General features: G+C 41.8%; 1 protein-coding gene across 1 annotated transcript in view; it reads right to left on the reverse strand.

Annotated features, from left to right (window-relative positions):
• SORCS3 (sortilin related VPS10 domain containing receptor 3) overlaps positions 1–26,424 on the reverse strand; it is a 2,496,310-nt gene that overhangs the window by 297,552 nt on the left and 2,172,334 nt on the right. The window lies entirely within an intron of this gene.

Here is a 26,424-nt window from a genome sequence, read left to right on the forward strand (position 1 = left end):
AGGAAGGACCTCAAGACCTGGCTTTTTGGATGACTCTAGCACTCAACAGTGCCTTGAGACCTTCATGGGTGAGTAGCTGCGCTTTACCAACCCTTATTGATTGATTGACACTGATCCCTTGGCCCAAGTGACAGTCAACGGAGACGCAGCTGAGATATTCCGGTTTCAATGCTGGAACAGGCAGAGCTGCCTGCGTTCACCCATCATTTTTACTTTAATTCTGGAGCAGCTTGCAGCCTGGATCAGACGAGGGCTGCAATGGACCGATGATTGGGAACTTAAAATATGACTCTAGGTGAATGGAATTCTGCTGTACTTCTTAAACACTGTCTTTTCTCTCAACAGAATTTTGCCAATACTTACCCAGTTTGGCTGATACTCTGGCTATACCCTCAACTGGAGAAAGTCCCTAATATACATACTCCATGTGGACATAACACAATAACTCTGAAACTGAGGCGAGAATTGTCAGGGCCAGATTTTCGATACTTAGGAATATACATCACCACTGACAGATTTTATAACTATAATCCAATACCACAGCTTGCGCACCTGAGGCACGATGTCCAACATTGGAAGTTTTTGCCCCTGCTGTTACTGGGCAGGGTCACACTTCTTAAAATGATGGCCTTGCCTCATTTTCTCTATGCATTGCACAACACACCCTACCTAGTCCCGGCCTCTTACTTTAAAGCAATTTATAGCGCAACTCATTTACTGCTTTGGGATGGAGGCCCTCCATGTATAGGCATTAAAATACTGACACAGGGGTGGGACAATGGTGGCATCGCCTTGCCGGTTATCCAAAAATATTATTGTGTGGCACAGCTAACCGCCGTTGATCACAGGGTTCACGTTCCCGCATTCTAACCTGTGTTCCACATGTACAGGCTCATTGTGCAACCGGGGTCTATCTGAGGGCCATAATCGGAAGTTTTTGCCAAACAGCTTTTAGAGGTTCGACGGTAGTGATACTCAGCTTTTGGGACATGCTCTTGGCTTGCTGGCAAGGTAACTCAGGCCAACCCCTGTGGGACATAGCTAGATTCGGCACACTCGATATGCAGCCTGGATTAGATAAGTGGGACCTCATTGGCCTTTCCAGGGTGGGAAACCTCAGTGCACAGGGAGGAGTCATCCCTTCCGCGGAACTGCAGAGTGAGTAAAACCTAGCACTCACTGAAACTTATATCTATTTACAGATACTACATGCATTGCATAAAGCACTGCCAACGGGAATGGTTATCCCCGAATCCTCCTCACTAAAGGACAGGCTGCTAGACACTCCCATGCCCCGTAAGGCAATCTCCCTCAAAATGTCAATCAACAGAACAGTTAAGTATAATGGGGTTGACCTGTGCCCCTAAGAACCTCAATATATTATTGTGAACTACAAGTGGTTCTGTTGGGTGTCACAGTTCTCAATTCACAATTGTGAAAAATGCTATTTACTAAGCATGGCTATTAAGGGTAAAACATTGATCCCTATCAGGCAGATTACAAGAGCTTCTATTCATAATTTCTTGCAAGCCTCTGCATTGTGGACTTCTTATTGTCCATAAAACACGGCAGAAGGAGTAAATCATCATCAACAACATGTATTATTTGACTGTCCATAAAACACAGAATACATACAATACAATAAATTCAACTGACATATATCACATGAGAAATCATAAGTTCACAGTGTTCACATATAAAGACATGTTGACACTTATTAAGTTCAAGGTATCCTTGCAATGTTTTTTTTTTTATAATTGTAGGATAGCTGACGTAGGTCATAGGATATCCACGTCGATGTTTCGACCCTCTGATAACGTGTTATTGGTTATACATCATAGCGGGTCTTCCTCACGATAAAAAAACAAATGGACTGCCTATGGGAAAACATATATACCTATTGTTAGTGTTGTGCACTCTATGTACAGTAGTATGAAAAAAGAGGAGGGATATTCCAACTAAGTGGTCACTTACATCCAATGAAAGATCCAGGAACATAACATTTGCGTTCTATGGAATATCATACATACAATTACGCCCCTGAGAGATGGGAAACATCATTTGATATCTGTGTTGCTGCCATGATTCCTGCATGTGATTTCTCATTATTTGCCCATTTTTCTGTTCAATCTGTAGCTTACAGTGCTGGTGTTACTAACAATACCGCTGCCCCAGCACTGTTTAACATTGAATCATAACTTTCTGCCACTGATATCTGCCTGCCGTGGCCAAGGGAAGTTAATGTCTCACTATGGTCTATTGTATCTGTTGATTAGCATAGCAATGTGTAAAAAGGGGATCTGCCAATTGGGGGCATGGTCACATGAGACTCACCAAACCCTTTATCTGGTTGGCAGATGAAGAACATATCCAAAATATTCTGCATGCAATATTAAGACACAAAGAAACTGCTATGGGGACTCCACAATATTTTCACCTCAGGGATCTCATGACTTTCTTTTTAATTGTTTGGCCAAAGGTACACACTGACAGTGTAATTTAAACCTTGGTGGGTGATCTACCAGGTCAGTGGGGACCCAGCCTCTGCTCCCCTGCTGGAGGACTGCCTACCATATTATGTGATTTCCACCTGCCTGGTAAAGATTTCCCTGCCTTCAAAGCGCCAACCGATATGGTGGGTGCAATGAAGCCAGATAAGCATGTTGATAATGATCCATGTTTTTTGGTTCAGCTAAGCATGCTTTTTGTTTTACTAAAATGAGCTCCAAAATTGAGAATTTGTGTTAATAAAACACAAAAATCAATATCCCCGATATGCAGGGAGGTTCATCCCTGTGTGTTAGGACCATTGTGTGTATTGCGTGACAGGGACCACCTTTGTCTGAATAGCCCATCTGAATAGGTAAAACCAGTGACTGCACCATCATTAGGGCTCAGCAGCTGCTCTGTAACCCAGCTCTCTTATTAAGTAGAGACAACAAAAAATATGGAATGTGGTAGTAAGGTACACACTTCCCTGAGGCACCATAAACTGCTGTCTAGAAGTGCCTTCTTTTAGCAGTGGCCCAGCATATAATTAGTTATACAACAATAGGGAAACCCAGTACTCAGCCAGACCTGGGCCTATAGCAGTATAGAAAATAATTGATGCAAGTGACCTATATTTACAAAATATCTTTGTACCACACCCACATTCACTAAATTAAATAAATAATGACAAATTACTGAACATTTATCATGAATTTTATATTGTCAATTGATTCATATTTAACAATGTCAATGGTTGCTCCAGTGAATGTGAAATGAAAATAAGTGCTCCTGAAAGTGCTCGTGGTGGGACGGGAATAGAAATGTATAGGGTGCATATATTTACAATTTTTACAAGAATTCTAAAGACCTGTTTACCAATATTGAATTGCAGACTAATCAAAATCCCAAATAGGAAGATGCTATCAATATGCTTTTCATCAGCCACATCTGGGCATCAATTAAAGTACAGGTCAAGGTGAAAGAAAGTCGTCATTTCGACCCAGGAGAATCACAGAAGGCAGGTAGTTCCTTCAAACGGAGTCTTCCTGAGGACCAAGAAAATGAGCAACCTACAAGGTAGGTAAAGGTACCATGAATAAGTGCTTTGGTTTAAAATATATAGGGGTGGGCATAGACAAAAAAATTATTGAGTGGCTCAACGACTCACCATAGGATAATGCTGCTACATAGGCAGTGAAAAACTTATAGGCTGTGAAGATCCAATTCCAGAAAATGAAACACGCCATTTTCTGGAATTGGAGCTTCATAGCCCCACCCTATACGTTTTTCACTGCCTGTGTAGCAGCATTATACTAAGGTGAGCCATTGAGCCAGGAATGTGTGCACTGTGTCTTGTGTAACAGTCAACACATGCAGAAGTCAAGCACTGGGGCATGTCACTCAGCCAGATTATTGCAACCGCCAAATAGGCAGACATCGGCTTTTACTTGCACTGCCCGGGGCCTATACCGCTAGTACTTACTCCTGATACTCATGACTACAGCCTTCCCTGCCCTACCACAATGGAGACTAGCACCATATAGGTGATTCCACGTTGAGAGTTGCAGGAACTGTCTCACTTAGCAGCGGTAGCCTAGCACCTTTAACCACATTTAGAAATGTCCAGCAACAATGGCTATGAAAGGGAAGGTGAAGTGAGCAGAGATGCCAAGACACCAGAGTTAAGATCTACCACTGTATCTTGAAAGTGTGAGGATTGTCTGGTAATCGAGTACAGACTTCTTTTTAGGCACAAACAATGCACAACATTACAGACTGAGGCCATAACTCACGCACACACGTTGCATGTGACCCATAGGCGCTCACTGCCAGTGAGCTGTCACGCCTTTGTCTCATGTCAGTTTGGAGTCGGGCAGTTTGTTAGCACAGTTCTGTTTGTTAGGCACCTCTCAGGTTTCCTGGCTTCACTTCACACCGCAGACAACACCATCCTCATCATCAACATTGGTGGGAGCTGGAGCCCGTAAACTCTGCTCTGCCGGTGGTTGGAGGAGTTTTTTTGCCGAACTCCACATTCCAAGTGGAGTAGCAAAATTCCACCAGCGTAGCCAAGTTTACTGCCCACCCCTACCCACTGGATACAAACAAGTGACTAAGTCTAAAGGTAGATATCGACACTTAGTGAAGATGCTAAATGTATCTGGCTGACGAGGTATCTACCTTTGACATGAAATACAAATTTCTACTGCTATGATCTTTTCCACCAAAAGTCAACATCTTCTCTGGGAACTTGTCCAGCAGCTATCCAACATTATGGAGTCTTCTTCAGCCACATTCTGATCCTTACTTCACTGAGTCCAAAGGTAAAACGTTCAACTAGAGAACCATGTTTCTGTATAGATATCACAGTCTAGGCTCACGCTTGTGCCTAGGTTCTGGTAAAGTACCACCAGGTGAATTTAAAAATGCATATCTCTGGTTTCCCTTATTAGACCTTTGTCATTTCGGTGTCATTTACTTTATTAAAATTCACAATGTTTTCTAAATTGGTTTGTAATTTTTCTTATGTTCTGTTTTGACTTTATTACTGTTTAATACTACATAAATAATTTACACATTGCCTCTAAGTAATGCCTGTCTGCTCTGTGCCATAGCTACAAGGGGCTGAACTCAGGTTTATTTTGTGACTTTAACGGTTCGCTTTGACAAGGGCTGTGGTTATTACTGGTGGTGGGTACTCACATGTCTCAATGAATGCCCCAATTTCTTACATCTTTGAGAGCCGCATGTCACTAGGTAATATTCAAGATATCATGATTCCCTGTCACAAAATATACAAGACACAAGCAAGTTAGAAAGGACAGGAAACCAGATGGACAATAAAAGGCCCATGTATACTAAAGGGTCCTAGTTATAACAGACATGAAAGGTACTTTTAAAGAATGATTGCTTTGGCAATTTGTTGAATTTTGCCTGTTCAAATATACATTGACATATCAGTGAACCGATTCACACAATTGTTCTTAGATTAGGGAATCATGTGCCTTAATTATTGTTTGACTTTTTAATATTAGAGGTAATGACATTTATTGTTCACAAGAGACAGTAATTCAAATAAAAACAGGGTCATGGCTCATTTGTTTATCTAGAATTGTCACAGCAAGACAATGTGTTGTATTAGCTTATATATCAAAAATGAACAGGGGGGGCGTAAAAGGGCTTTACAAAAAAGGTCCAGCTAAGTGTGCCCTTAAAGTGTACAAGAAAAATGACAAAGCTGTTCCTGGAAGTGGATGAAAAGGACAATGTGGTGTTCACGGACAGTTGAAATATTGGATATTGAGGCCCTCACACAGCCTGTAGGGTGTTGTGATTCACGTACCCCTTAGGATGTATCGCGTCATCATCGGGCTGCTCCTGCGTCGAGTCGGCTGGTGCAATACCCGACGGGCTCTTGTTTAAGGAGCACTCTTGTGGAGATCTTTTTATCCAATGAAGCCGGTGGATGAGTGGGTGTGTGGGGCTCTAGGGTGATGTAGATGAAAGGTATTAATTGTTAAAAATAAGGGTCGAAGTGCTTTCTCAACCAATTTATTAGGAAGCCTCCTCCCCTAATTAAAAAACTGTGAGGTTGAGTGTTAGTAACTTAGGGTTATAGACTAGGTTATATACACTGCCCCAATCAGGTCGACATGTTTCTCGCTCTGTTAGAGAAATACTCTGGCGATTCCTCAGGACCAAAAGATGTTTTCTATCTACATCTAAAATCTATCTTAATATCTTAGTTGACAGTTAGCATTCCTAGTCACAGTTATAGTGTTACCTGCAGCTCGGTCTACCTGTAGAGGGAGAGGAAGGCCACAGAGGTTATAGAATGCATAGAACAATCACTGTATGTTTATACTGTATTTCTCGTGAACAACTGAGTGCCATTATGGTGAGGGTGCACTCTATACGAGGAGGGAGATAAAAACATAGTGAATCTGAGCCCTGTGAAGTGACCACTACTACAAGTGATGAAAGTGGAATTTATGAGTGGACTTACCCTAAGAAATCCAAAGGCTAGTCCACTGCAGTTCCTGGTAGATAACGCAAGGAGTTCCTCGCGTTCGGTTATTATATAGGGAGAGAGCTAGAGGATCGGAGATGGTTAAAAACAACATACTCCAGGGTTGTAGTAACCCTTCTCTTATTTCTGAAGTAAGACAATGGTGCCATCAGGTTGTTATGTGGAAGATCGGAGATACTCAAAAACAGCATACTTCACGGTTGTAATAACCCCTTCTCTTATTTCTGAAGTTAAACAATGGTGCCATCAGGTTGTTATATCGAGAGAGCTTAGGTAAGTAAGGGTTAAAAACAGCATTCCCAGACCTAGAAATGGTGCAGTCCCTAGTCTCTTTCTAACAACATAAGTATTGTTCAGCAGACACAAGTTAAAAAAAGTTAAGCAATACAATTAGCTACTGTCAAAGCAGCACGTGAGTTCTGTGGTTCGTTTATCAGATACCCAGCAGAACAAAACTCCTCTCGCCTTTTGATCTGTTAGTATTAAATGGTATAAAATCGAGGTTTTTCATTAAGAGTAGATTCTATGCTCTTCTCATGTTGAGTGAAACTACACCCTCAGTATGGAGGTCTGAATCGAACGCATAGTGAAGACATGAACGTTCAGAAAACCTCGGCATAACTAGGAATGTATTCTCAGTTCGGAAAAGCAAAAAGCCAACAAGTAAGATTCTATGTACTTACTGACACGCCGAGTCCGTGTCTCCAATACACCTACCCCGCTCTACCAGGACTGGGTGGCGTTGTGTCGAGTCTCGTGTGGGAATTTGAAGGCGGCGTCTGTTGGATTCGAATCCGGAAGCTGAAGAGGTACTAGAGCTTGTATGTTGCTAGTACAACTGGCGGTTAGATTCAGTCGCCATCTTGAGTGAGTTGTATTAGCTTAGTCATGTTAATTATTCTGTGAATTTCAATGATCTTTCAGAAAAATGTGAATTTTTGGGGCGGTATTAAAACCGTACCATCTTGCCTGCAGTTTATTGACCCAAAATGACCAATACATGTTCCATGGTCTTTTATGTGTCCGAACAAAGACAATTTCACAGAAACATTTTTTCTTAGACTTAATCCTGTTGTGTTATAAGTCCAAATGTACAGATGTTGTACATCTAGCATCACCACCTTCAGCATTCATTTTGTGGAGCCTACATCTATTTCATACACGTACAGCGAACACATATACATGCAAAACATTGTTTTACAGTTTATGAAGGTCCTATATTAAAGATCTTATGGTTCATAAAGGATGTTTTTGCTTTTGCATACTGGCAGTAGACACAATTCCCAAATTTGAAAAAAATCTGGAAAAGGCAAGTAGCCTGGCTCGCTTCTTATCTTCTGTTTCTAGATATAGAACAGTGTCACTGGGGTGATGATGTTTCTGAAAATCTTGTTTATTTAAGTTATGAGAGGTTTCAGTGCAATATATTGGTCAATGTGTGCATCGATCTACAAATGGGAGCAGTTTTTTGTGTGCAAAATTCTGTATATATGATTTGATTCTACCATATACTTGGTTATGAATTTTACCCTGTTGCTACTCAAATAATCAATTAATTTATTTTGTTTATAACATTGAGATTCCTTTTTTGCTATCATTTATCTAGCCACCACTGTTTTGGCTTTTAAACGTTTTATTGGAGAATCATCTTTTGTTAAATCTTGAGCTTATTTGTACTTCTCTATTGTACATCTATTATATGCTGCAAAGTCCCCTGGCCCTCAACAAATCACCATTACTGATATTTAATTTGTTGATGTTCTGGCTGTCCTGATTTAGAATGAAGAATACTGTTAGTAGATTTTTTCCTTCTCTATAGTCTGGTTTGTAATACACCGTCAAACACATACATTTCACAGTCTAGGTATGCACAGTGTGGTTGCTATATTCCAAGACTAATTGAGATCCCATTGCAGTATCTCTTGTCTGTCTGAACAAGGTCTCCTATTGTTTCCTAGAATGAAGAATGCAAGTTACAATAGCATAATGCTGTGTATCAAACAGTCCACAGATTTGGAGTTGAGACAGGAACACATAGCTGTTAAGCAATCAGAGTGAGTTATTCAATCCTTTCACATTTATTGTTACAAACCAGACATTCCTTTCACCTCTATTGTTACTAACCAAATATCTTTCTCTTATGGAATGTGATTAACTCTTACTAAAAAAGCACTGATGTCCTTTCTATGAGAGGGCAGTATGGCAACAGGTGGCTGAACAAAGTTGCCTACATATTGTGAGATGTGCTCAGTCAAGTCTCCAATGCCCTAAATCGGTCTACCTGAGGGAGATCTATCTTAAAATTGGATTTGTGAGTTTAAATGAACCACTGTAATTACATTGCAACATCACCATTGGTACTCACAGTGGTAACAAGGACATTGTAACTGATCACTATTATCTTGCACCTTTTCTTTACAAAAAAGATAGAGAAGAGAAAATAACTATATCTCTATACAAACTATAGATGGCTAGAATTCCTAACACATGAACATCCAGCTGTATTAATCTTAAAATAACAACAGGGGTGCACCAAATGTCAGTTTCTATTATTTAAATATGTCCCTGGGCAAAGGAACACCTTTGTGCATTTTACCAAACTAGTGCCAGTAAGCAGCCACAAAAGGTCCACCTTGAAAGCAATAAGTTTATAGGGAAGGACTGTTCAGAATATAAATAGAGGATCCTGGTCACAGGATCTTTTCATGCTCAATGACAAGGATGTGAAAATAGTGTGATGGGGGAGATGAGATGTTTAGTAGCAAAGACAAGGAAAAGAAGAAAACAAGGAAAGCTCTAAAATGTATGTTCTTTGCAATGTTAGCTAAAGCAAACTTATTGAAGAATTTTTTGAACTTTGTAAACTGTAAATAAAACTTGAAAAATAGCAGGCAAAATGTATTTCTTTAAATAACTAAACTTATGGCAGCTTTTGTGAAGGCAAATGAAACCCACAAAATAAATGCTGCAAATATTTTCAGCAAAAAGGGTTTTATGCTGAAATTATCACCTCAGGCATTGTTTTCTGAAGGTGACAAACTTAGCTTGGCTTAGCTACACAGTTTATTCGTTTTGTAAAAAGCCACCTGTAATATTATAATTTTGCACACACTTACTACAAACCAGATTGCAACACTAGCATAACCAGGGTGCAGGTTTCCATGCAATATTCTTATGAAAGATTTGTAAAATACAGATTTGAAGGATTAAGTAGATATTTGTCATGAACGATTTAACAACCATGCTGTTTTGAGTGGTCAAAGAATGTGTTTGGTTGTTTTTTTAAAATATACATGCATTTTAAGAATTGTACAAAAGGTCTATGTGGCAACATTGACTTTTTGCTCCAGAATTGACAAATCAGCTGGAATTTTGAAATAAATTAGATTTGTGCTTAACAGATTAAGTAATGGATGAGAGTAACGGTGATAGAAAACAAAAGCCTGGAGGAACTTATTCAAAAATCTTGTACAGAATAGTGGGAACTTTATTCTGGATATTTAAAGAATGTTGATTCAAACATAGGGGCCTTACCACATAAGAATATGATTTACAAAGCTCAGTGCAGAAAATGGAGGACCTAAAGGTCTTGCTGAATTTGCTTTGAGAAAAAGAGATAATAACAGGCAATGAGCCTGCAGATTTGATATCACCAGTGCTCTTGACTCAGAAGTGGAATGGAAGTTTGCATGTGTGCATACATTTAAGAGAGGTGACCGCCTTTGTATTTGTCTAGGAATAGTAGAAAGGTAGTATCCGTACACAGATAGAATTGGGATCAGAATGGGCAGAACACAGATATTATATTTTCCATGCCACTTAAACTCTCATTATCTGAATTTTAAAGTGAACAGATGCTACATTATCCACCAAATAGCACCCATTTTATTAACATAAGTAAAAGCATTTTGGTAAACGTATTTGCCCTTGTTTGGTGAGAGCGCAACGTTATCAAAGATGATTAAAACATTTTGAAAGTTATCGAACTCTGATAATTTTGCATGTAAGGATCAGGTACCATTGAAGCATTTATTCACTGATTGAGAAATGCTTCAGGGAGGGAGTATCTGGCACTATATCAGAAATATATCAAATGGAACTACTTCATAACCTTCTCATAAAGCGGAGGGTACAGAAGAAATGTATAAACTGCTTCTAGAAAAGGGGATGCTTACTAAACATGGATGCACAAATCAGTTTCTAAGCTCATGCCCTCCTTCATGGGTTATTGCCAGGAGTTAATTTAAGGTATTAGATGGCTGAAAGTTGATGTGAACCTGAAAAATGTGTCGGCTTCAATCAAAATAATTTCAATTAATCTTAATATATTATAAAAATGATCAACTGGTAGAAAAACATTGACAAGTTGTGATTCTGAGCCAATTAACATATATTGAGTATTGAATTTCTTTATATGTATTCCAACTGAGAGAAAGAAAAGACTTGAGTAACACAATTCTAGTGGATTTACATTCATGACGAAAAAATTTGAACGTTTGTAGGTGTCTTGATATTTTTCTAATTGGTTTTGCACTCCACTGCAAATGCATCTCAATATTTCTGTCACCCTATGAGGTTTGCTTTAATTGAAGAGGATGACTTTCTACTAAAGAGGGTGTTTTTCTTGCTGGTGTTACCATCCTGTTTTATTCAAAGGGCTATGCATCATACATTGTAAGACAGGGTAAAACTCCTTCCCTATGACAACTCTGTACTGTCCAAGGACGTAAAGTCAAATATAGAAGCTCTGAAGAATGTTTTGAAGCAGGTTAAAAGTCATTAAATCAATTTTCAAGCATAAACAATTTGATTAATCCAATGGATTATTTTTGTAAATTCCAATTTTGGTCAAAGCTTCCTAAAGGGTTCTTTTTATGCAACTGTTCTTTTTAGGGAACACTTCTTCTTGTGCAACTCTTCTATTGGGAGCGCCCTTTTCTGCTAACTTTTTAATAGGATGAAAGAGTAAGTAGAGGAATGTGGTTTGATATTCACCTTTTTGGCTGTTAGCCTGTTGCAGCTCACTATTAAGTTAGGCCCCCAGTTGTAGTCCCATAATTGTTAACTCTGGTCTGGGTGGCGGAATAATTCTGACATTACATTTATGGTGCCTATATGGTAAATTTGATCTATGATGAGAAGTTGAAATTCTGAGTTATGTCTGTTGGAATTCAGAGTACAGAAATATTAGCATATGGGGGATTTAATTGCAATTTTCTCTCATATTGCTAATCTTTATGCTGCATTGAAACTGTGATGATCAAATACAGAGTAACTATGTTGCCCTGATGATAGTTGCAAGCACAAAAGGAATTGAAGCAACCGAAACATCAACCATGCCCGATGTTTGCAAAATAAGTTTGTCATATAGAATAACCAGACACATGATGCAGGTAGCTGCCTCTCTATATAGTGTACTAAAATGAAGTACAGTGTGCAGAGAGTCCAGTGAATCCCCAAATGGTATACAGATGTAAAAGCAGATAATTTGAATGCTGTTTTGTGGATGAGCAGTTAGACTTATCAGACGGTAGTGCTAAGCATTTGTTGTCCTGACAGGCAATAAATGAGACACACACTGAAAAATAAATCTGAGAACAATTTATAAAAATAATTTTGTATGCAATATTTAATACCAAGAACACAGTCCTAAGGTAAATACTTTTAGAATTAGTATTTCTCAAGTTTCGGAAAATATATTACTTTTGTGCGTTATTACACACCAATGGATAGAATGACGAAAAAGCTGAAAAATGCAGATTAAATCAAGCAATGCTTTCACGAAATTCACCCTTTCATTTTAGGTTGATTTGGGACCTGGTCCAAAGTTCCAGCAGCAGAAGTTCAGAAGCATTCCGGATCGACCGGGAGCAGAGTGCTTAGGGTCTTGGGAGGTGATGCGCAAAGACGAAGGGGCTCACTTGAAAGAACGCTGCACAGGATTGCTTACAGGTAGGTCCGATAGGGCTCCTTTGAGGGAGAATGTTTCAAGGGCCTGGAGCCACATCACCCCCCACCTGAAAGGCCTGCACTGGTTCCCCGTTGGCAAGAGGATCACCTTCAAACTCCTCACCCACGCACACAAAGTACTCCACAACACGGGACCAGCCTACCTGAATGACAGACTCAACTTCTACACCCACACCCACCAGCTCCGCTCAGCAAACCTCGCGGCCGTCCCCCGCATCCAACGAAAGACCAACGGCGGCAGATCATTCTCCTACCTCGCCGCCAAGACCTGGAACACCCTCCCCACCAACCTACGGCAGACCCAGGACCTGCTCACCTTCAGAAGACATCTCAAGACCTGTCTCTTCGAGCAGTAGCGGTTTCCCCCTCCCTTCAGCGCCTTGAGACCCTCACGGGTAAGTAGTGCACTTTACAAATTCCTTGATTGATTGATTGATTGATTGAGACTATGGGAGCAAAGCTGGTTGGGTGGTTGGTGCCAGTGCCGGTGAGACCAGGTGCAGAGCAAACAGGTCAGCTGGGTGTAGTGTGTCTTGAGGTCTTTGCGGTCAGGAGCAGGCAACTTGGAGAGGCAATCTCGGGACAGCAGCACCACTTAGGAAGTGGGTCTTGTGTGTCTTGATGTCCTTTGATGGGTGCTTGATTCTGGGGTATTTAGAGTCTGGTCTGGACTCTTCTTCTTGGTGTTTGCCATAAGGGTCTGGTACCCCGGGTATTGGCATGCTGCAGCTCCGGTAGATCCTGGTGTCTCCAAACTTGTTGAGGCGACAGAACTGACCCTCCAGAGCTGATATACCTTTTCTTACTTTGGTGCTGTGTCGAGGTCGTCAGAGAGCAGCAAGTCGACAAACAGGACTACACGGATCGCTGCCTGTGGTGTGCAGAGGAGTGATACCTCCACTCCAAGGGAGCTTCTTGGTGATTTCTAGAAGGCTGGAGGCGCTCTGGGGTTTCAGTCCTTTGAGTTTGAGGACGACACAGCAGGCAGCGATTGTCGAATCCTTGAGGCAGCAGGAAGGGATTGGTGCCTTTTTTTCTGCATCAGGGCTTCAGTTCTCATGGAGTGGGTCTTCTTTGCCCTGGTCTTTTCTTGTCCAATGCATCTGATGTTCAGGTCTCAGGTGCCACCTAAATACTGAATTTAGTGGCATTACAAGCAAGGGGAGACAGGTAGTAGCCTATGGGCTAGCTACATTTATGCTGTCTACACCCTGTAGTGACCACTTCCTTTGGAAAGAAGCAGTACCCTAGCCCTGATAGGTTGTTTCTCCACCATCCCAAGATTGTGGAATTTCAAGAAAGGGGTGCAAGGGGAGCCGGAAAAGGGTCTTAGCTTCCCCCATAATGTGGTGGTTTCCGGGTTGGAAGCTTCCCAGGAAGGCCATCCTGTCCTGGAGGAAATGGGAAGCACCTCTGTCCAAAGCAGGCTTTGTCTCTGTCCTATGAGAGCGCTGGTTCTCACCCAGAAACAGGTTAGAAACAGTGCTTGGTAGGTTTTCAGGGGGCCCTCTGTGAATGTATTAATAAATCCGACACTGGTGTCAGTGAGGCTTTATTAAGACAAATATGTTGGCACCAAGCATCTTAGAAATTAGTGAAGCCATCATGAAGCTAGGAAACTCGTTTTGACAAGTATCCAGCCCATGTACTCCTATTGGCTTCCTTGTGCACTTACAAATCTCAGAATAGACTGGACATTGTAGGGGAATATCGGCTGATGCTGATATGCCTTCACAAAGGATACAGTGCACCCTGCCTTAGGGCTAAAGGCCTGCAGTAGGGGTGACTTACATATATCGTATGCAGTGTATGGGGGCATGGCACTAGGGCTGCATGCCATGCTGACTCTTCGGATTTCTCTGCACCAAGACACACAACCTGCAATGGTAATATGCATAGTCTTGTTGAGGGTTCCCTGTGGTGTCGCAATACATGCTGCTGCCCCAGTGAGCCCTGTTCAGTACCCATGCCATAGGTACCAAAGGTACCTTTTTTAAGGACTTACAGGGGTAGCTGAAGCTGTTCCAATTGTGGTACATTTTTAGGGAAAGAACACTGGTAATGGGAACCTGGTTAGCACGGACACTACACCTCAGTCAAAGTTGCATCAAAAACAAGGCACAAAGTGGGGGTACTGCAACAGACACCCAGCTTCCCACACATGATCAAAATATTTATATAGAAATTAGTTGTTTTTTATAAAGAAAAAGGCATTATTGTAATTGCTGGCATATCTTTGTGTTACTCTGTCATCACTAATTTTGTGTATTCCTATTTTCTTTTAGAATGTAAATAAATGCAACATTTTGCATTTTTGTGGTACATGCTGTCCCAATTCTTTATTGTTTTTTTGTTATGCATTAGTATGCCATTATTTCACAACCATTTGGAGTTTTTATATAAAGACTTATAATATTGATGGTTTGGAATAACTTCTTTGGAAGCATTTGTAGTATAAGTATATTTCAGTGAAAATAGTATCACAGGGGCCCTAGTAACCAAAGAGACAGGGCTCCTAATTAGATTATCAAATCTGCAAATATCATGAATTTATGACAATCTGTATTGCCTTGTGCGTTCTCTCTCTCACTCTCTCTCTCTTTTTGATGGTATGGATTTTTAACTATGGTGTATCAATCTTTACATTAGTGTTTGTTAATTGTTTTTTTGCATGTTTAATAGATTAACATTGGAATTGTTTACAGATGAAAGCCTGCTTATATTAAAAAAATATTGTTGTGATGAATAATCTTGTGGCACTATATATTCCTGCTGGTGGGCCCATATGTATGTGAATGGGAGTAGGAATTGACCAGTGAAGTGTGTAGCAACTGCGATACATGAGTGTATGTGATTGGGGAAAGGCCGTAAGCCAATGGGAATATTTGCAGATTTGGTATTAGTATATTTAGCTATGCTTTAAGATGGTGACAGGGGCCCCATGTATATTTAATAGTGAGTGGTGTCCTTCAGCTGAGGAGGACCACATGCACTTTTCTCCTAGTCCCCACTTTTGCCAGCACAGTTAGACCTTGAGCATCATCTTGGTCAGAATAGCAGTTTCCTAGTACTGCCCCTAACTGGAAGGCTAGTGTTAGCTGTGCTGTTCTCCACAGGGGATTTAGTGACTCATAGCTACAGCATTGAGGCATAAAGAGAAGCATGTCATGAGAGAAAAGATATACTCAGCCTAGTAGCCATTATACATTTCAAATATGAAAATGTACAAGCTGAATCTTTAAAGATAAGTTTCTATGCACTTTGGATCTGTGCATTGGTAGGCAACTCATGAGCAATTGTATTGGTACATTTGACAGCAATGATTTATCATGCTGGAACACACATTGCGTGGGCTTGTTTGTTAAGGTGTTACTCTATTCTACACAGGTAAATGTAAAAACATTTGCATGTAGAAAGAATTAACATTCCGATGTGGTGAAATGTACAGCATTGTGACGATGTATTGCCAAATGTGGATAAAGATGCCCGACGTTGCAGCAAAACAAGAGTGGTAACTTTAGGATTATTTTAGGACTGGCTAGATCTCACCACACAATAGCCAATAGTTTACCCTTTAAAATATCTACTGCAAGGGGAGACTGTGGCTAGCTCTGAGGTGAAAAGACAGTAAATCCTGCTTCACTTCCAGCATTTTGCTTCGGCATTGGTAGCAGCAGCCTCCTACAGATCCACAGGGTTAAAATGGGTTAGGTTCCTGCTGACAAGATGGACACTACATAGGGACCTGGACTATGTGTTGTGGATACTTCCTTCTGGTTCAATTGGAAACAGTGGATGGCAATGTTAAGAGCTAGCCCTAAAGACATTAGGATACTTCTTTAAAAGAGCTGTGCTACAGGTCCTTTTGGAAACTCCTGGGGCATTTGTTTAAAACACCATCTGGATGTTCAGAAGCATCTAGTTAACCAAAAAAGGTTTGACCAAGGGAACTTCAATATTTTATTTTTATTCTGTTCGAAGGTTTAAGGAGAGAAGGTTGCTGTTACAATGGGACTGCTTGCCTTTTGTATCAGACCTTGTGGAATTCTTTCCAGCTACAGCTATGTACCACTGAACATTCTAAAAGAGTGAGTTTAATATGGGTAATTCAAAGCATGTCAATTAGATGGTGGATCCTGTTTCACATGTTTTATGTTTCTTATAGGAAAATATCAAAAGTATTTTTCCAATGCTTTCCTATGTGGTGGATTTTGTTTGCTAGTAGTTTTCAACCCTATATCTGATTTTCTTCATTTTTGTGACACTTCACTCATTCAATATTGTCTTTTTAATTGAACTAATTTGCAAAGATGTGTTCATTGTTTCTTTAAGGTATTATTGTGTGGTCGTTGTTGCAGATAGGCAACACTCACCTTCTTTTAGGAATGCCTTTCTGTATGCGTCAAGTTGCCTACGATAAAGCAGGAATTTTTCACAGAATCTCTGCTCATCCTTAGTTCGGTACAAGTGGAAGATCATTGACAGCTCCCATGAACACTGTGGCCTCTCTGTCCCACACTCTAACAATCTGATCCTTCAAAGGAGAGACTGAGATATATGAAAAGCATGCATGTTTTATATGTGTTTCTTGATGGGGCTTAGTTGCTAATGTGACAAACCTTGGAAAGGAAAAAAACTAAAAGGCAATGGTCAAAGTGCATTGTGGGTAAGAAATATCAATGTGAATCTCAATGCATGCTTCATAATGCAAATTACCATCCAATTTTCTTGTAGGTTGCAGGGTCGTTTTCCTATTGCTAGTGATTCACTGTGTATTGTTAGTTTTAACATACATACAAAGCAAGCTATCTCTGTGCAAATGACAAATGACAGCAGTGGGCATGGAGGCAGAGCAGAGGGTGCAAAGAGTGGGCTCACAGACAGACCACTGCAAGTATAACCTGTTGTTTCCTTTTCACAATCAGTCACATTTTTTGATAATGCAGATTCTTTTGGCACTACCGACCAAAGATGCAGACATGGAGATCTGCTGTTCCATGTAGGCCTTCATTTCTGCATTTGCCGCGATCACCATGATCTGCCAAATTAATTATTGTTTGTGACTATCTTTGCATAGGACTTCTGCTAGTGCTTTTCACTGTGCGAGATTGATACATTTAGAAAGCATAAAATCTTGGCGGGCTCAATATCAAAGACTCTATGTCACGAATCCCCCACGGCGCGGTGTGCATGTGGGTAGGTAGGGTAGAACTAGACCACCCTGCATGCATCAGGGCAGGCAGCCAGTTCTTACCTGGGAGGTTGAGCCGTTATATAAGGCCTTCCTCTAGGGGGATCTGGTACTTGTCACCTGCTGTAGTAACCGGATCTTGAGAACCAAACCGACTGAGCTGTTGAGAAGCAGATATCCTTCACGCCGCGAGGAGGAGCCGTGGAAGCCCTGGAGGCTTGTACAGGAATCCAATTCATCGAGAGCAGCTGGGAAGCTGCTTGCGTTGCTGCCTTCATCACCAAACATGTCGGCTTGGATTGAGGAGATTCCTGAGTGGTCTGGAGCCCCGCGAGTGCGCAGTAAGCCACCAGGTCCCCAGAGACTGTTTTTATTGCTTTATTTGCCTTTGGGTGGAGCGCGCAGATATGGTGCTCTTTCGATTTTGCTGAGCAAATCAGGTTCATCGCACACATGTATGAGACGTATCACACCAACGTTTAACTCGTTTTCATTACTCTTGACATAGCGCTGACTCTCATAGAGAGAGCCTTTCCACGCTACTCAAGTACTTTCTCTTTGGCTGAGATTACCTCCGCTAAGCTGCCTACTACAAGAGTGCTAGCATGAAAGGGTTGCATGTAAGTACATTGGCAGACAAGGAGGGAGGGCGTTGATGACCGACCATTAGAGAGTGAGTGAGTGAGTGGTTACTGTATTAATGTTTATTCTTTCTTTCATATACAACGCGCTGTGAGCTGTTGATGGAAATACCCAAGTGTGAGCATATTCCAGTGATCCCCGAAGTAGGTGATTCGATTTGCCCTGGCCAAAGATATATTTGATCAGACATCTGGAGAGAGAGTAGTGTTTTAGCTTGGAATGATGAAGTGAAAAGGGAGTAGGTTGAAATGAGATTAATGAAATTACCAGTTTCAGTGGGGTGAGTGGGACAAGGAGCACAATGAATGGATTAGTTAGTAGGACTGAACCACTGAACAAAAGAGGAAACCTGCCAATATTTACCTGGGTAAATGCCTGTTTTTTAACAAATTATGCAGATTTTTGTGCTGTGAGTACCAAATGAAAGTTATTCCTCAAAACCATGTGAGAGACAATAAGTATAGCACCCAATAAAGGATGAACACTTAAATGTCAGTTTTAATTTGATGCAATAATGGGCAGCTGATACTGAGGGCTTATGTGTTTTTTAGAAGACGGATGGACAGCGCCTATTATCGCCCTTGTATGCAGGACTGAAGTATAAAGCATCACAGATCCCAAATATATGAATGTGCAATGTGTTGTGTCAGAGCTGCAAGAAATGATGGTGTGTCGCAGTGGCAGCCACCACAAACAAAAGTGGTGGGGTGTTTGGAGGGGGCACCGGGGGATAATAATAATTTAAAGAAAGAAAGACTTACCTAAAGCTGCCGGCCACCTCCCGCGTTACGCCTCGGTGTTCTTCTTCCTGGCCCCAGCAGACACCGGGACTGCATCAGAGACTTCCTGTGCAAGTGCTGAGTTGCTCTCAACCTATGAGAGATGTGCAGGGATTGGCCTGAGCAGGCTGTTTTGACACATAGCTCCGGACAGGGAGTCTGTGCTGTTTCTCCAACCCGTCTGTTCAATACAGCTGGTTTGGAGAAATCTAAGTGTACATGTGAATTTTGACATACTAAGTTGGCCGGCCAAACACACATGCACACTTACAAGTACATGAACCAATCTTCCTCCCCCTCCACTTTTCCCAGCGCCACAAATTTACCATAATCAATTAATAGGCTGTGCCTATTAATTGATTATGGTAAATTTGTTACAACAAAACATTTACATTGTGTGGATTTATTTTTCTTAAGCTGTACACGAAAAGCTACTCAGAAACTCTAGTTCTTTTAACGTAGTGAAAAAGAACGAGAAATGCAAACATCTTCACTTTCATTTCATATAAATGTTGCAAGGTATTTCAAACATTTTTCTACCTCTGGAGCCACATTTTCCTATACACTGTTATAATTCCCAATCCTGCACTCCAAAGCAGGAGAGGAGTTGGACTAACAGCTAGGGTGATCGACCTCGCATCTGAGAAACTGGGTTCGAGTCTCGGCAACGACAATGAACAGCCTGTGATTCTGGGCAAATCGCCTAATCTCCCCGTGCCCATCCACAAAATGAATATGTACTCGTGTAACCCAACTGGTCCTATGTAAAAAGCTCCGATACCTTCGGGTCAAGTTCGCGCTATATAAAACTGTGTGTAAAAAAGAAAATGCTAGCAGCAATGGCGTACAATATTTTTTTTTCCAGTAGATAATTAAACAAAAGAATAAAAAACATTGATATTAAAAAAAAATAAAGCAAATGTTGCTGTGCACCCTGTGTATAGTATGCTTCGCAAACGTATATTAAATCTTGCCCTGCCCACCTTCCCACTACAGGCCCTGCGGTTTTCATAAATTAGAGATGTAATCAAATCCGGATTTCGCGGTCTTCCCTCAGAAATGGCTTTAGGAGACAATGCAATCAAGGGCAAACATTACAAAGCCATTTAAAGGATTTTAGTGTCTTTGCTCTCAATCTGCAAACACACAGAAGATTTCTAAGCACACAACATATCAGTTTATATCTTCCCAACAACTGTGTCTTAATGAGATTTCATCAATTCACCAAAAAGGAAAGAAGGTGACTTTCACAGTAAAGCTTTGAAAATAACTCGATATTAGTCTTAATTCTGTGGTGCGCAAACTACTCTCAAAGCCGCCTAGAAAATCGCTGTCTATTCTTGTACATGAATATGTTCAGAAGCCACTGCGTGCCTGTTCGAAAGTATTTCAGATTACCATTTTCCGAGCTCTTGTTTGTCCTTTGAACTATCTGTCCTCGAATCCCTCCCAAAGGATGGGGACACGGTGCGCGTTAAAGTAAACCTGCTGGAAGGTGCCAGCAGGTTTCCTTTTTAGGTCTCGCGAGCCAAAGGCTCGTAAGAGACATTTTATAACTGGGTTTTTCAAAGTGCTGCCGTGGCCTAAAGCTACAGTGCACGTGAACGTGCACGCGCGCAGCCGCCAATCACTGCTGCGCGCGCACCACTCACGTGCTTGCCACACAGCGCTCCCGTCCAAGCGATCGCGATCACTTTCGCTTTGATCGCGATCGCTATTACTTTCGTTTTCGGCCGCGCGGAAACCTCCATTCTAATACTTACTGTGAATAGGCTGAGGCTATCCTGCCATTTCTTTTGAACATGCACTGAGTGTGCATGTGTCTGCAGTCTTTCGCATGCACCAGCCCCCGTTCCTACCATCACCTTACTGCCAGTGCTGCTTGGCCTCTTCCCGCCCAGTTGCTTTCCCCATTCCTATCCCGGGTACTCTGTGGCTCAAAAGAGTGAGCTTTCCGTTGCTTCCGAGGGCTTTGGCACAACATTAAGGCTGGCTGTGAAGTGTCATCCCCTTACTGGAATGTCACCCGTTGCTTAGCACCCTCCCCCCCGAACCCTTTTAAACAAACAATTCATCTTCAGTTGTTAATGTTCAGTTGTGTGATTTATAAAAGAAGCGGTGAAAGATACCATCCTGCGTACGTCCAGTAAGTCACAATGACGCAGGCATCGCTTGATCACTGCGCAGCATTTGTGGTTGTTCTTCTAATGGGCATTTGAACAGCAGCGTTGAGAGCGCAATCACGACTCCAAAATGTGCGTTTGTTAAAGAAACGTCACGTTAAGGTTGATGACTGGCACGCTCACAAAATAACTGTGAAAGAGTTGTAAATTGTAATCTTGCACCATGGACACTGCAGGGCTTAAGCCTTTCACTGAACAGGTCACGCGTCTTTTATTGTATACACGACCCATATTGTAATGCACTACTCGAGTTCAACAAGTCAATTTTGCCATCAAGCCCGGGCAATTGGCATTTGTTTTTCGTTTAACATTTTTTTCACATAAATGTTTCATCTTACACATACGTTTCTTAGAAAGTTTATGGCAGGTATGTAGTGTTATGTGGTAGCTGTGAGAACATTTAATCACTTTCATAGCAAATGTATCATCTTATTCTTTACATGTTCGCATCAACTATCAAAACCCGTTGTAACTGTTCCGGGTTTCTTACCAAGTGAGTTTTCATGTTAGCGGATATTTCATTCACTTTATCTTCAAGTTGTTATTTGCAATGTTACTTTGGTGGTTTCATTGCCAGAGCAGGCCATTTAGGAGCTGGGGAACCTGGTTCGAGTCTCGGCGTGGGCTCACCATCCTGTGATTCTGGGCAAATCAATTTATATGCCTACCAAAAACGACTGTGTAAAGTGACTGGAGCTCATATAAAGCGCTCCAATGAGTTAGCGCTATATGTCAAACTGCAAAATAAATACTTTGAATGGAAATCCCCTTGCTTCTTAGGGGATGGGGTGGTGGGGGTGTCTGGTCTGTCTTTTATGCTTATCATGGTGATGTCTTTCGCATGGGTGTGGCTTATTTATTTAAGCGCGGACGCAAATGTAGGCACATTGCTCGTACTGTTGCAGCAGCACTCCATTCCGGGTCACGTCGCGTTCAGGTAATCCATGTTCACTTTACACATATTAATTTTACGGGCTTGGGACAATCTGGTAACCAAGTATTTTAGATTTGGTTTATGCTTCTGTCATTTTGCTGGTTAGCTGGTGATACGATCTCCACTGCCGTTGCTTTTCAACATTAGTGGGTTTTGACCAACAGCAGCTGGCATTGGTTTTCTAGCACAGAACATGTTGGTGGGTGGTTTAAGTGGTTGCATGGGGGTGCAGCTTAATCAGGGTTTTATTATTGAAGGTTAGTTACTGACAGCGTTTGGTTTATGCAGTTGAGCCTGGACAGATTCTTCTGTTTCCTCCTTCAATAAAAGTGCGCGTTGTAAGTTATGTTAGACACGTTTGATGTCTACAACGCACTGGGTTCTGTGGTCACGTTCTTTCGGCTTTTTGAATGGCTGCAGATATGTTGTCCACTTAATCTCCCCTGCACACTGCTTGCGCTATAATCAACAGCTCGGGCCGAGTCAGGTGCATGACACAAACCCATTGAAAACTGCTTTATTCCTTTAACTGTTCAGCAAATGTTCCTTTATCCATCTACGTGTAAGCGTTGGACCTAATTGCTTACCTGGCATGGATGGCATGTCAGTGCACACCAGCTATTGTTGTAACAGCATTATAGCAAATTTGTAATTACATGAACACAGTTTGCAAGAAAGCATTGCCTTTCTCAATAAACATGTCATAACATTTTAGCAGCCTTTCAGTAACTTATATTGCACAACTGCTCACCAAGCTACAACTTAGAACAACAAGCATTGGCATAGCCAATAGGTCTCGCCTTTGGGACCATATAAGTGTTTAGCCATGCAACAGTTACATAACTAAATACTTATAAGGTCCCAAAGGCGAGACCTATTGGCTATGCCAATGCTTGTTATTTTTGGGCCCCGGTTGCTAATTAGACCCGAACCCAAACAATTGTTCAAAGTATCAAATACCATCTGCCACTCAGCTCGCTGGCATTCTTTTTATAATTTTGAAAAGGCTCTGGCATGCCGTATTCCTTTCCTCAAATATACTTTGAAAATTGGCCAGTTTTACTCAACGTCTTTAACATTTTTTTTATCACCCCATGCTACAGAACGCCTCTTCTGAATCAATTCTTGTTTTTTACATAATTTATTTTACCCCTGCTGTTTCTTTCATATGTTATTCCAAGAATAAAAGTGTAGAGATTGCAATGAGCTCAGTTATGTATTCTACATAAACATTCATGCTGTAGATACAGCGACAGACAGTGTCCCAGATGCAGCGTGCCATATGTGACAACCTACAATGTTTGCAGACCCCAGCATTTAGGAAATGTCTCCTAATATCCAGAATATGCAAAAGCACACTCGTAAATTAGACAAATATGTATTTTTCTTTTTTTACGGGAGGACAAATGCTGGCAACTTCAATAAATGACGGATTACTTCTCATTTTAAAATGTATATGTCTGAAACCTGCGATTAAAGTTACCCATAATGCACACATGTGAAATAGATTGGCCTCAGAAGGTGGGAGTTGAAAATAGAGATTAAAATGGGTGTAAGGAAGATCCTGGTGGGCAATTGATATGACTAGAACAGAACAGTCTTCGACTTGTTAAAGAAAAGAAGAGGTGAGAGGCATTTTGGAGGTCCAGTGCATGTGGCATTGGTGGAGCAGGCGTGAGCCAAGGCCTGTCTTTGTGGGTGTAAGTATTTTAAGGCACCAGTATCCTTACTGTTGTAGATTAAATATCAGATGGATTATGAAACAAGAGAACTATGAGTAGGAATTTTGGGGCCGTACATTTCCATCAATGACCAGAACCCCTCCCATATTTGCTCCCATTATAACTTATACCTTATGGAATGAAGAACAGCTATGTGGGCCAGGATTTGTTGTGTGGAATTATGCATGGAATTCACAATTCCATAAGGTTTAACACACACACTTACCACCTGGTATAACCAGGTGGTAAATGTGAGTGATAAGACTGGAGCAGGGTGCGTGTGCAGGGAGGGAGATGGGTATGGTGGCAGAGGAAAGGGGAGGAAGTTGCCTGGCAGCAGGGAGTATTATCCGCTCATACAGTGCCAAGACAAAGTGTTGATCAGGGCCACTAACCAGGTCCAGGTTTAAAATAATGCTTTCCGAAATCAGGTCCAGTGTTTTCATATCAGGAAAATTCAGGTGTGGAAACACCAGCCCACTTATTCCCCTCTGCACAACTTGTAATCAGGGCCATCAGCTTTTCTGTCTGGTTCATTTTTATTCAAGTGTCTATTACTTTATGGTAAAGATATGCTTTTGTTAGACCTGGTCCATTTTGCAGGTTTATCCCCAAACATTTTGCCTTTTGCCTCCTATTTTCCTGACTCTGTTTTCGTTGACAATAGGACTCTGGGCACTTTCCTGATCAGTGCTATAGTGTATATGTTCTCTGTGTAAATTGTGATTATGATTGTTATCCATGATTAGCATATTCGATTTACTGGTAAGTCCCTAGTAAAGTGCGCTGAATGAGCCAGGGCCTGTAAATCAAATGCAACAAATGGGCTTGCAGCACTGGTTGTGCCACCCACATGAGTAGCCCTGTAAATGTGTCTCAGACCTGCAACTGCAGTGTCTGCACATGCAGTTGTGAACAGCCATGTCGATCTGGTAAGTGCACCCACTTGCCAGGCCCAAACCTTCCCTTTTCTTACATGTAAGGTACCCCTCGGGTAGGCCCTATGTACCCCATGGGCAGGGTGCAGTACATGTGAAAGGAAGGACATGTGCTGGTGTGTTTTACCTGTCTTGATGGTGAAATACTGTGTATTTCGATTTTCACCATTGAAAGGCTTTCTGTCCAATAGGCTAACATGGGAGTTGCCTTGTAACACCTTACAGTGTATCTTTCCATTGGTGCAAGATGGAGAAATTGAGTTTAGGCTCTCTGAACTCAAAATGTATTAACACATTTTAGTGCAGGTGTTTTTGAATTGTGTGTTTGAAAATGCCACTTTTAGAAAGTGGGCATTTTCTTGCTTTACCATTCTGTGTGTCTCTGCCTGGTTGTGTATTCACCGTCTGGTTTTGAAGTGACAGGAGCTGGGGATGTGTATTTACTCTAGACGGTCACAAGGGGGGTTCGAGTGTGTCCTGCCTTGTCTGGGTGACTGATTGGCAGGCTGAATAGACCTGGTCTGCATTTAGAGTGGTAGGAGGAGTTTCGCTAGCATCTGAATAGGCTGTGTCTCCTTTGCATAATGCTGTCTCCACCCCTGTGGTCAAGCTGGACCAGGGAGGACAGAACTGGTTTATACTGAGCTCTGAGACTCTGAAGCAAATAGAACAGTGAGAAAATGGGGTATAAGTATGAGACCTTAAACCCCAGGACTTTAGATTACTTCTGGAAAACAGAAGACCCTGCCAAGAAGAAGAGCTGAAGAGCTGTGTGAGGAGCACCACCTTTTCTATGTGATGGGAGAGTTAGCCTGCAGTTGCTGCTTCTATCTGTCACTGAGGAAAAGAACGGACTCTTTTTGCCCTGCTGTGGAATCCCGCTTGAGATGGTCTCCAACGGCTTGTGCATGCTTGCCTCCTGTTGGAAGTCTCAGGGAGATAAAAGACTTTACCTGATCCTTGCTGGATCCCAAAGTAAACCTGCCTAGAAGGAGAGCTGAAGAGCTGTGTGAGGAGTGCTGCTCCTGCTGTGTGAAGTGGGGGTTGGCCTGTAGTTGCATGTGAAGTGCTTCAAGCTGCCCATATTTAAAGGGCGGGAGCTGGTTTCCCTTAAATCTACCCGTCAGCTCCAGGGTAGCGCTGTGTACTTGGTGGAGGTTGAAGCGCTCTGTCTGTGCCTAAGAACACTTGTTTCCGGGCTCCAGCCTGCTGTCTGTGATGAGGGGATGTCTGTGCAGGTCGACTGCAGTACTGGTGCAAAGAACTTCTGATTGGTATGTTCGAGCACGGCCCCCTCCCCTCCCTGTGAAGACCCGCTTGTTGCATGGCCGCAGCACCTTCAAAGAATCTACTGGAAGATCTGAGAGCCATTCTGGGCCTCACATTAAGGAAGCACCCGCAGGATTGAGGCCTCTTCCACTGGCTCATCTTCATCATTGCTAGGAGCCTGCCAGGCTTCAAAGAATTGTCCGCCTGGCCTGTGTGGGTCCCGGCAATCCCCAGCCCTCGTACAGGTGAATTACACCGCTGTCCAACCTCACCTTTG

The sequence above is a fragment of the Triturus cristatus genome, chromosome 1_2 (assembly GCF_964204655.1).
Source record: "Triturus cristatus chromosome 1_2, aTriCri1.1, whole genome shotgun sequence".
Classification (NCBI taxonomy): Eukaryota; Metazoa; Chordata; class Amphibia; order Caudata; family Salamandridae; genus Triturus; species Triturus cristatus.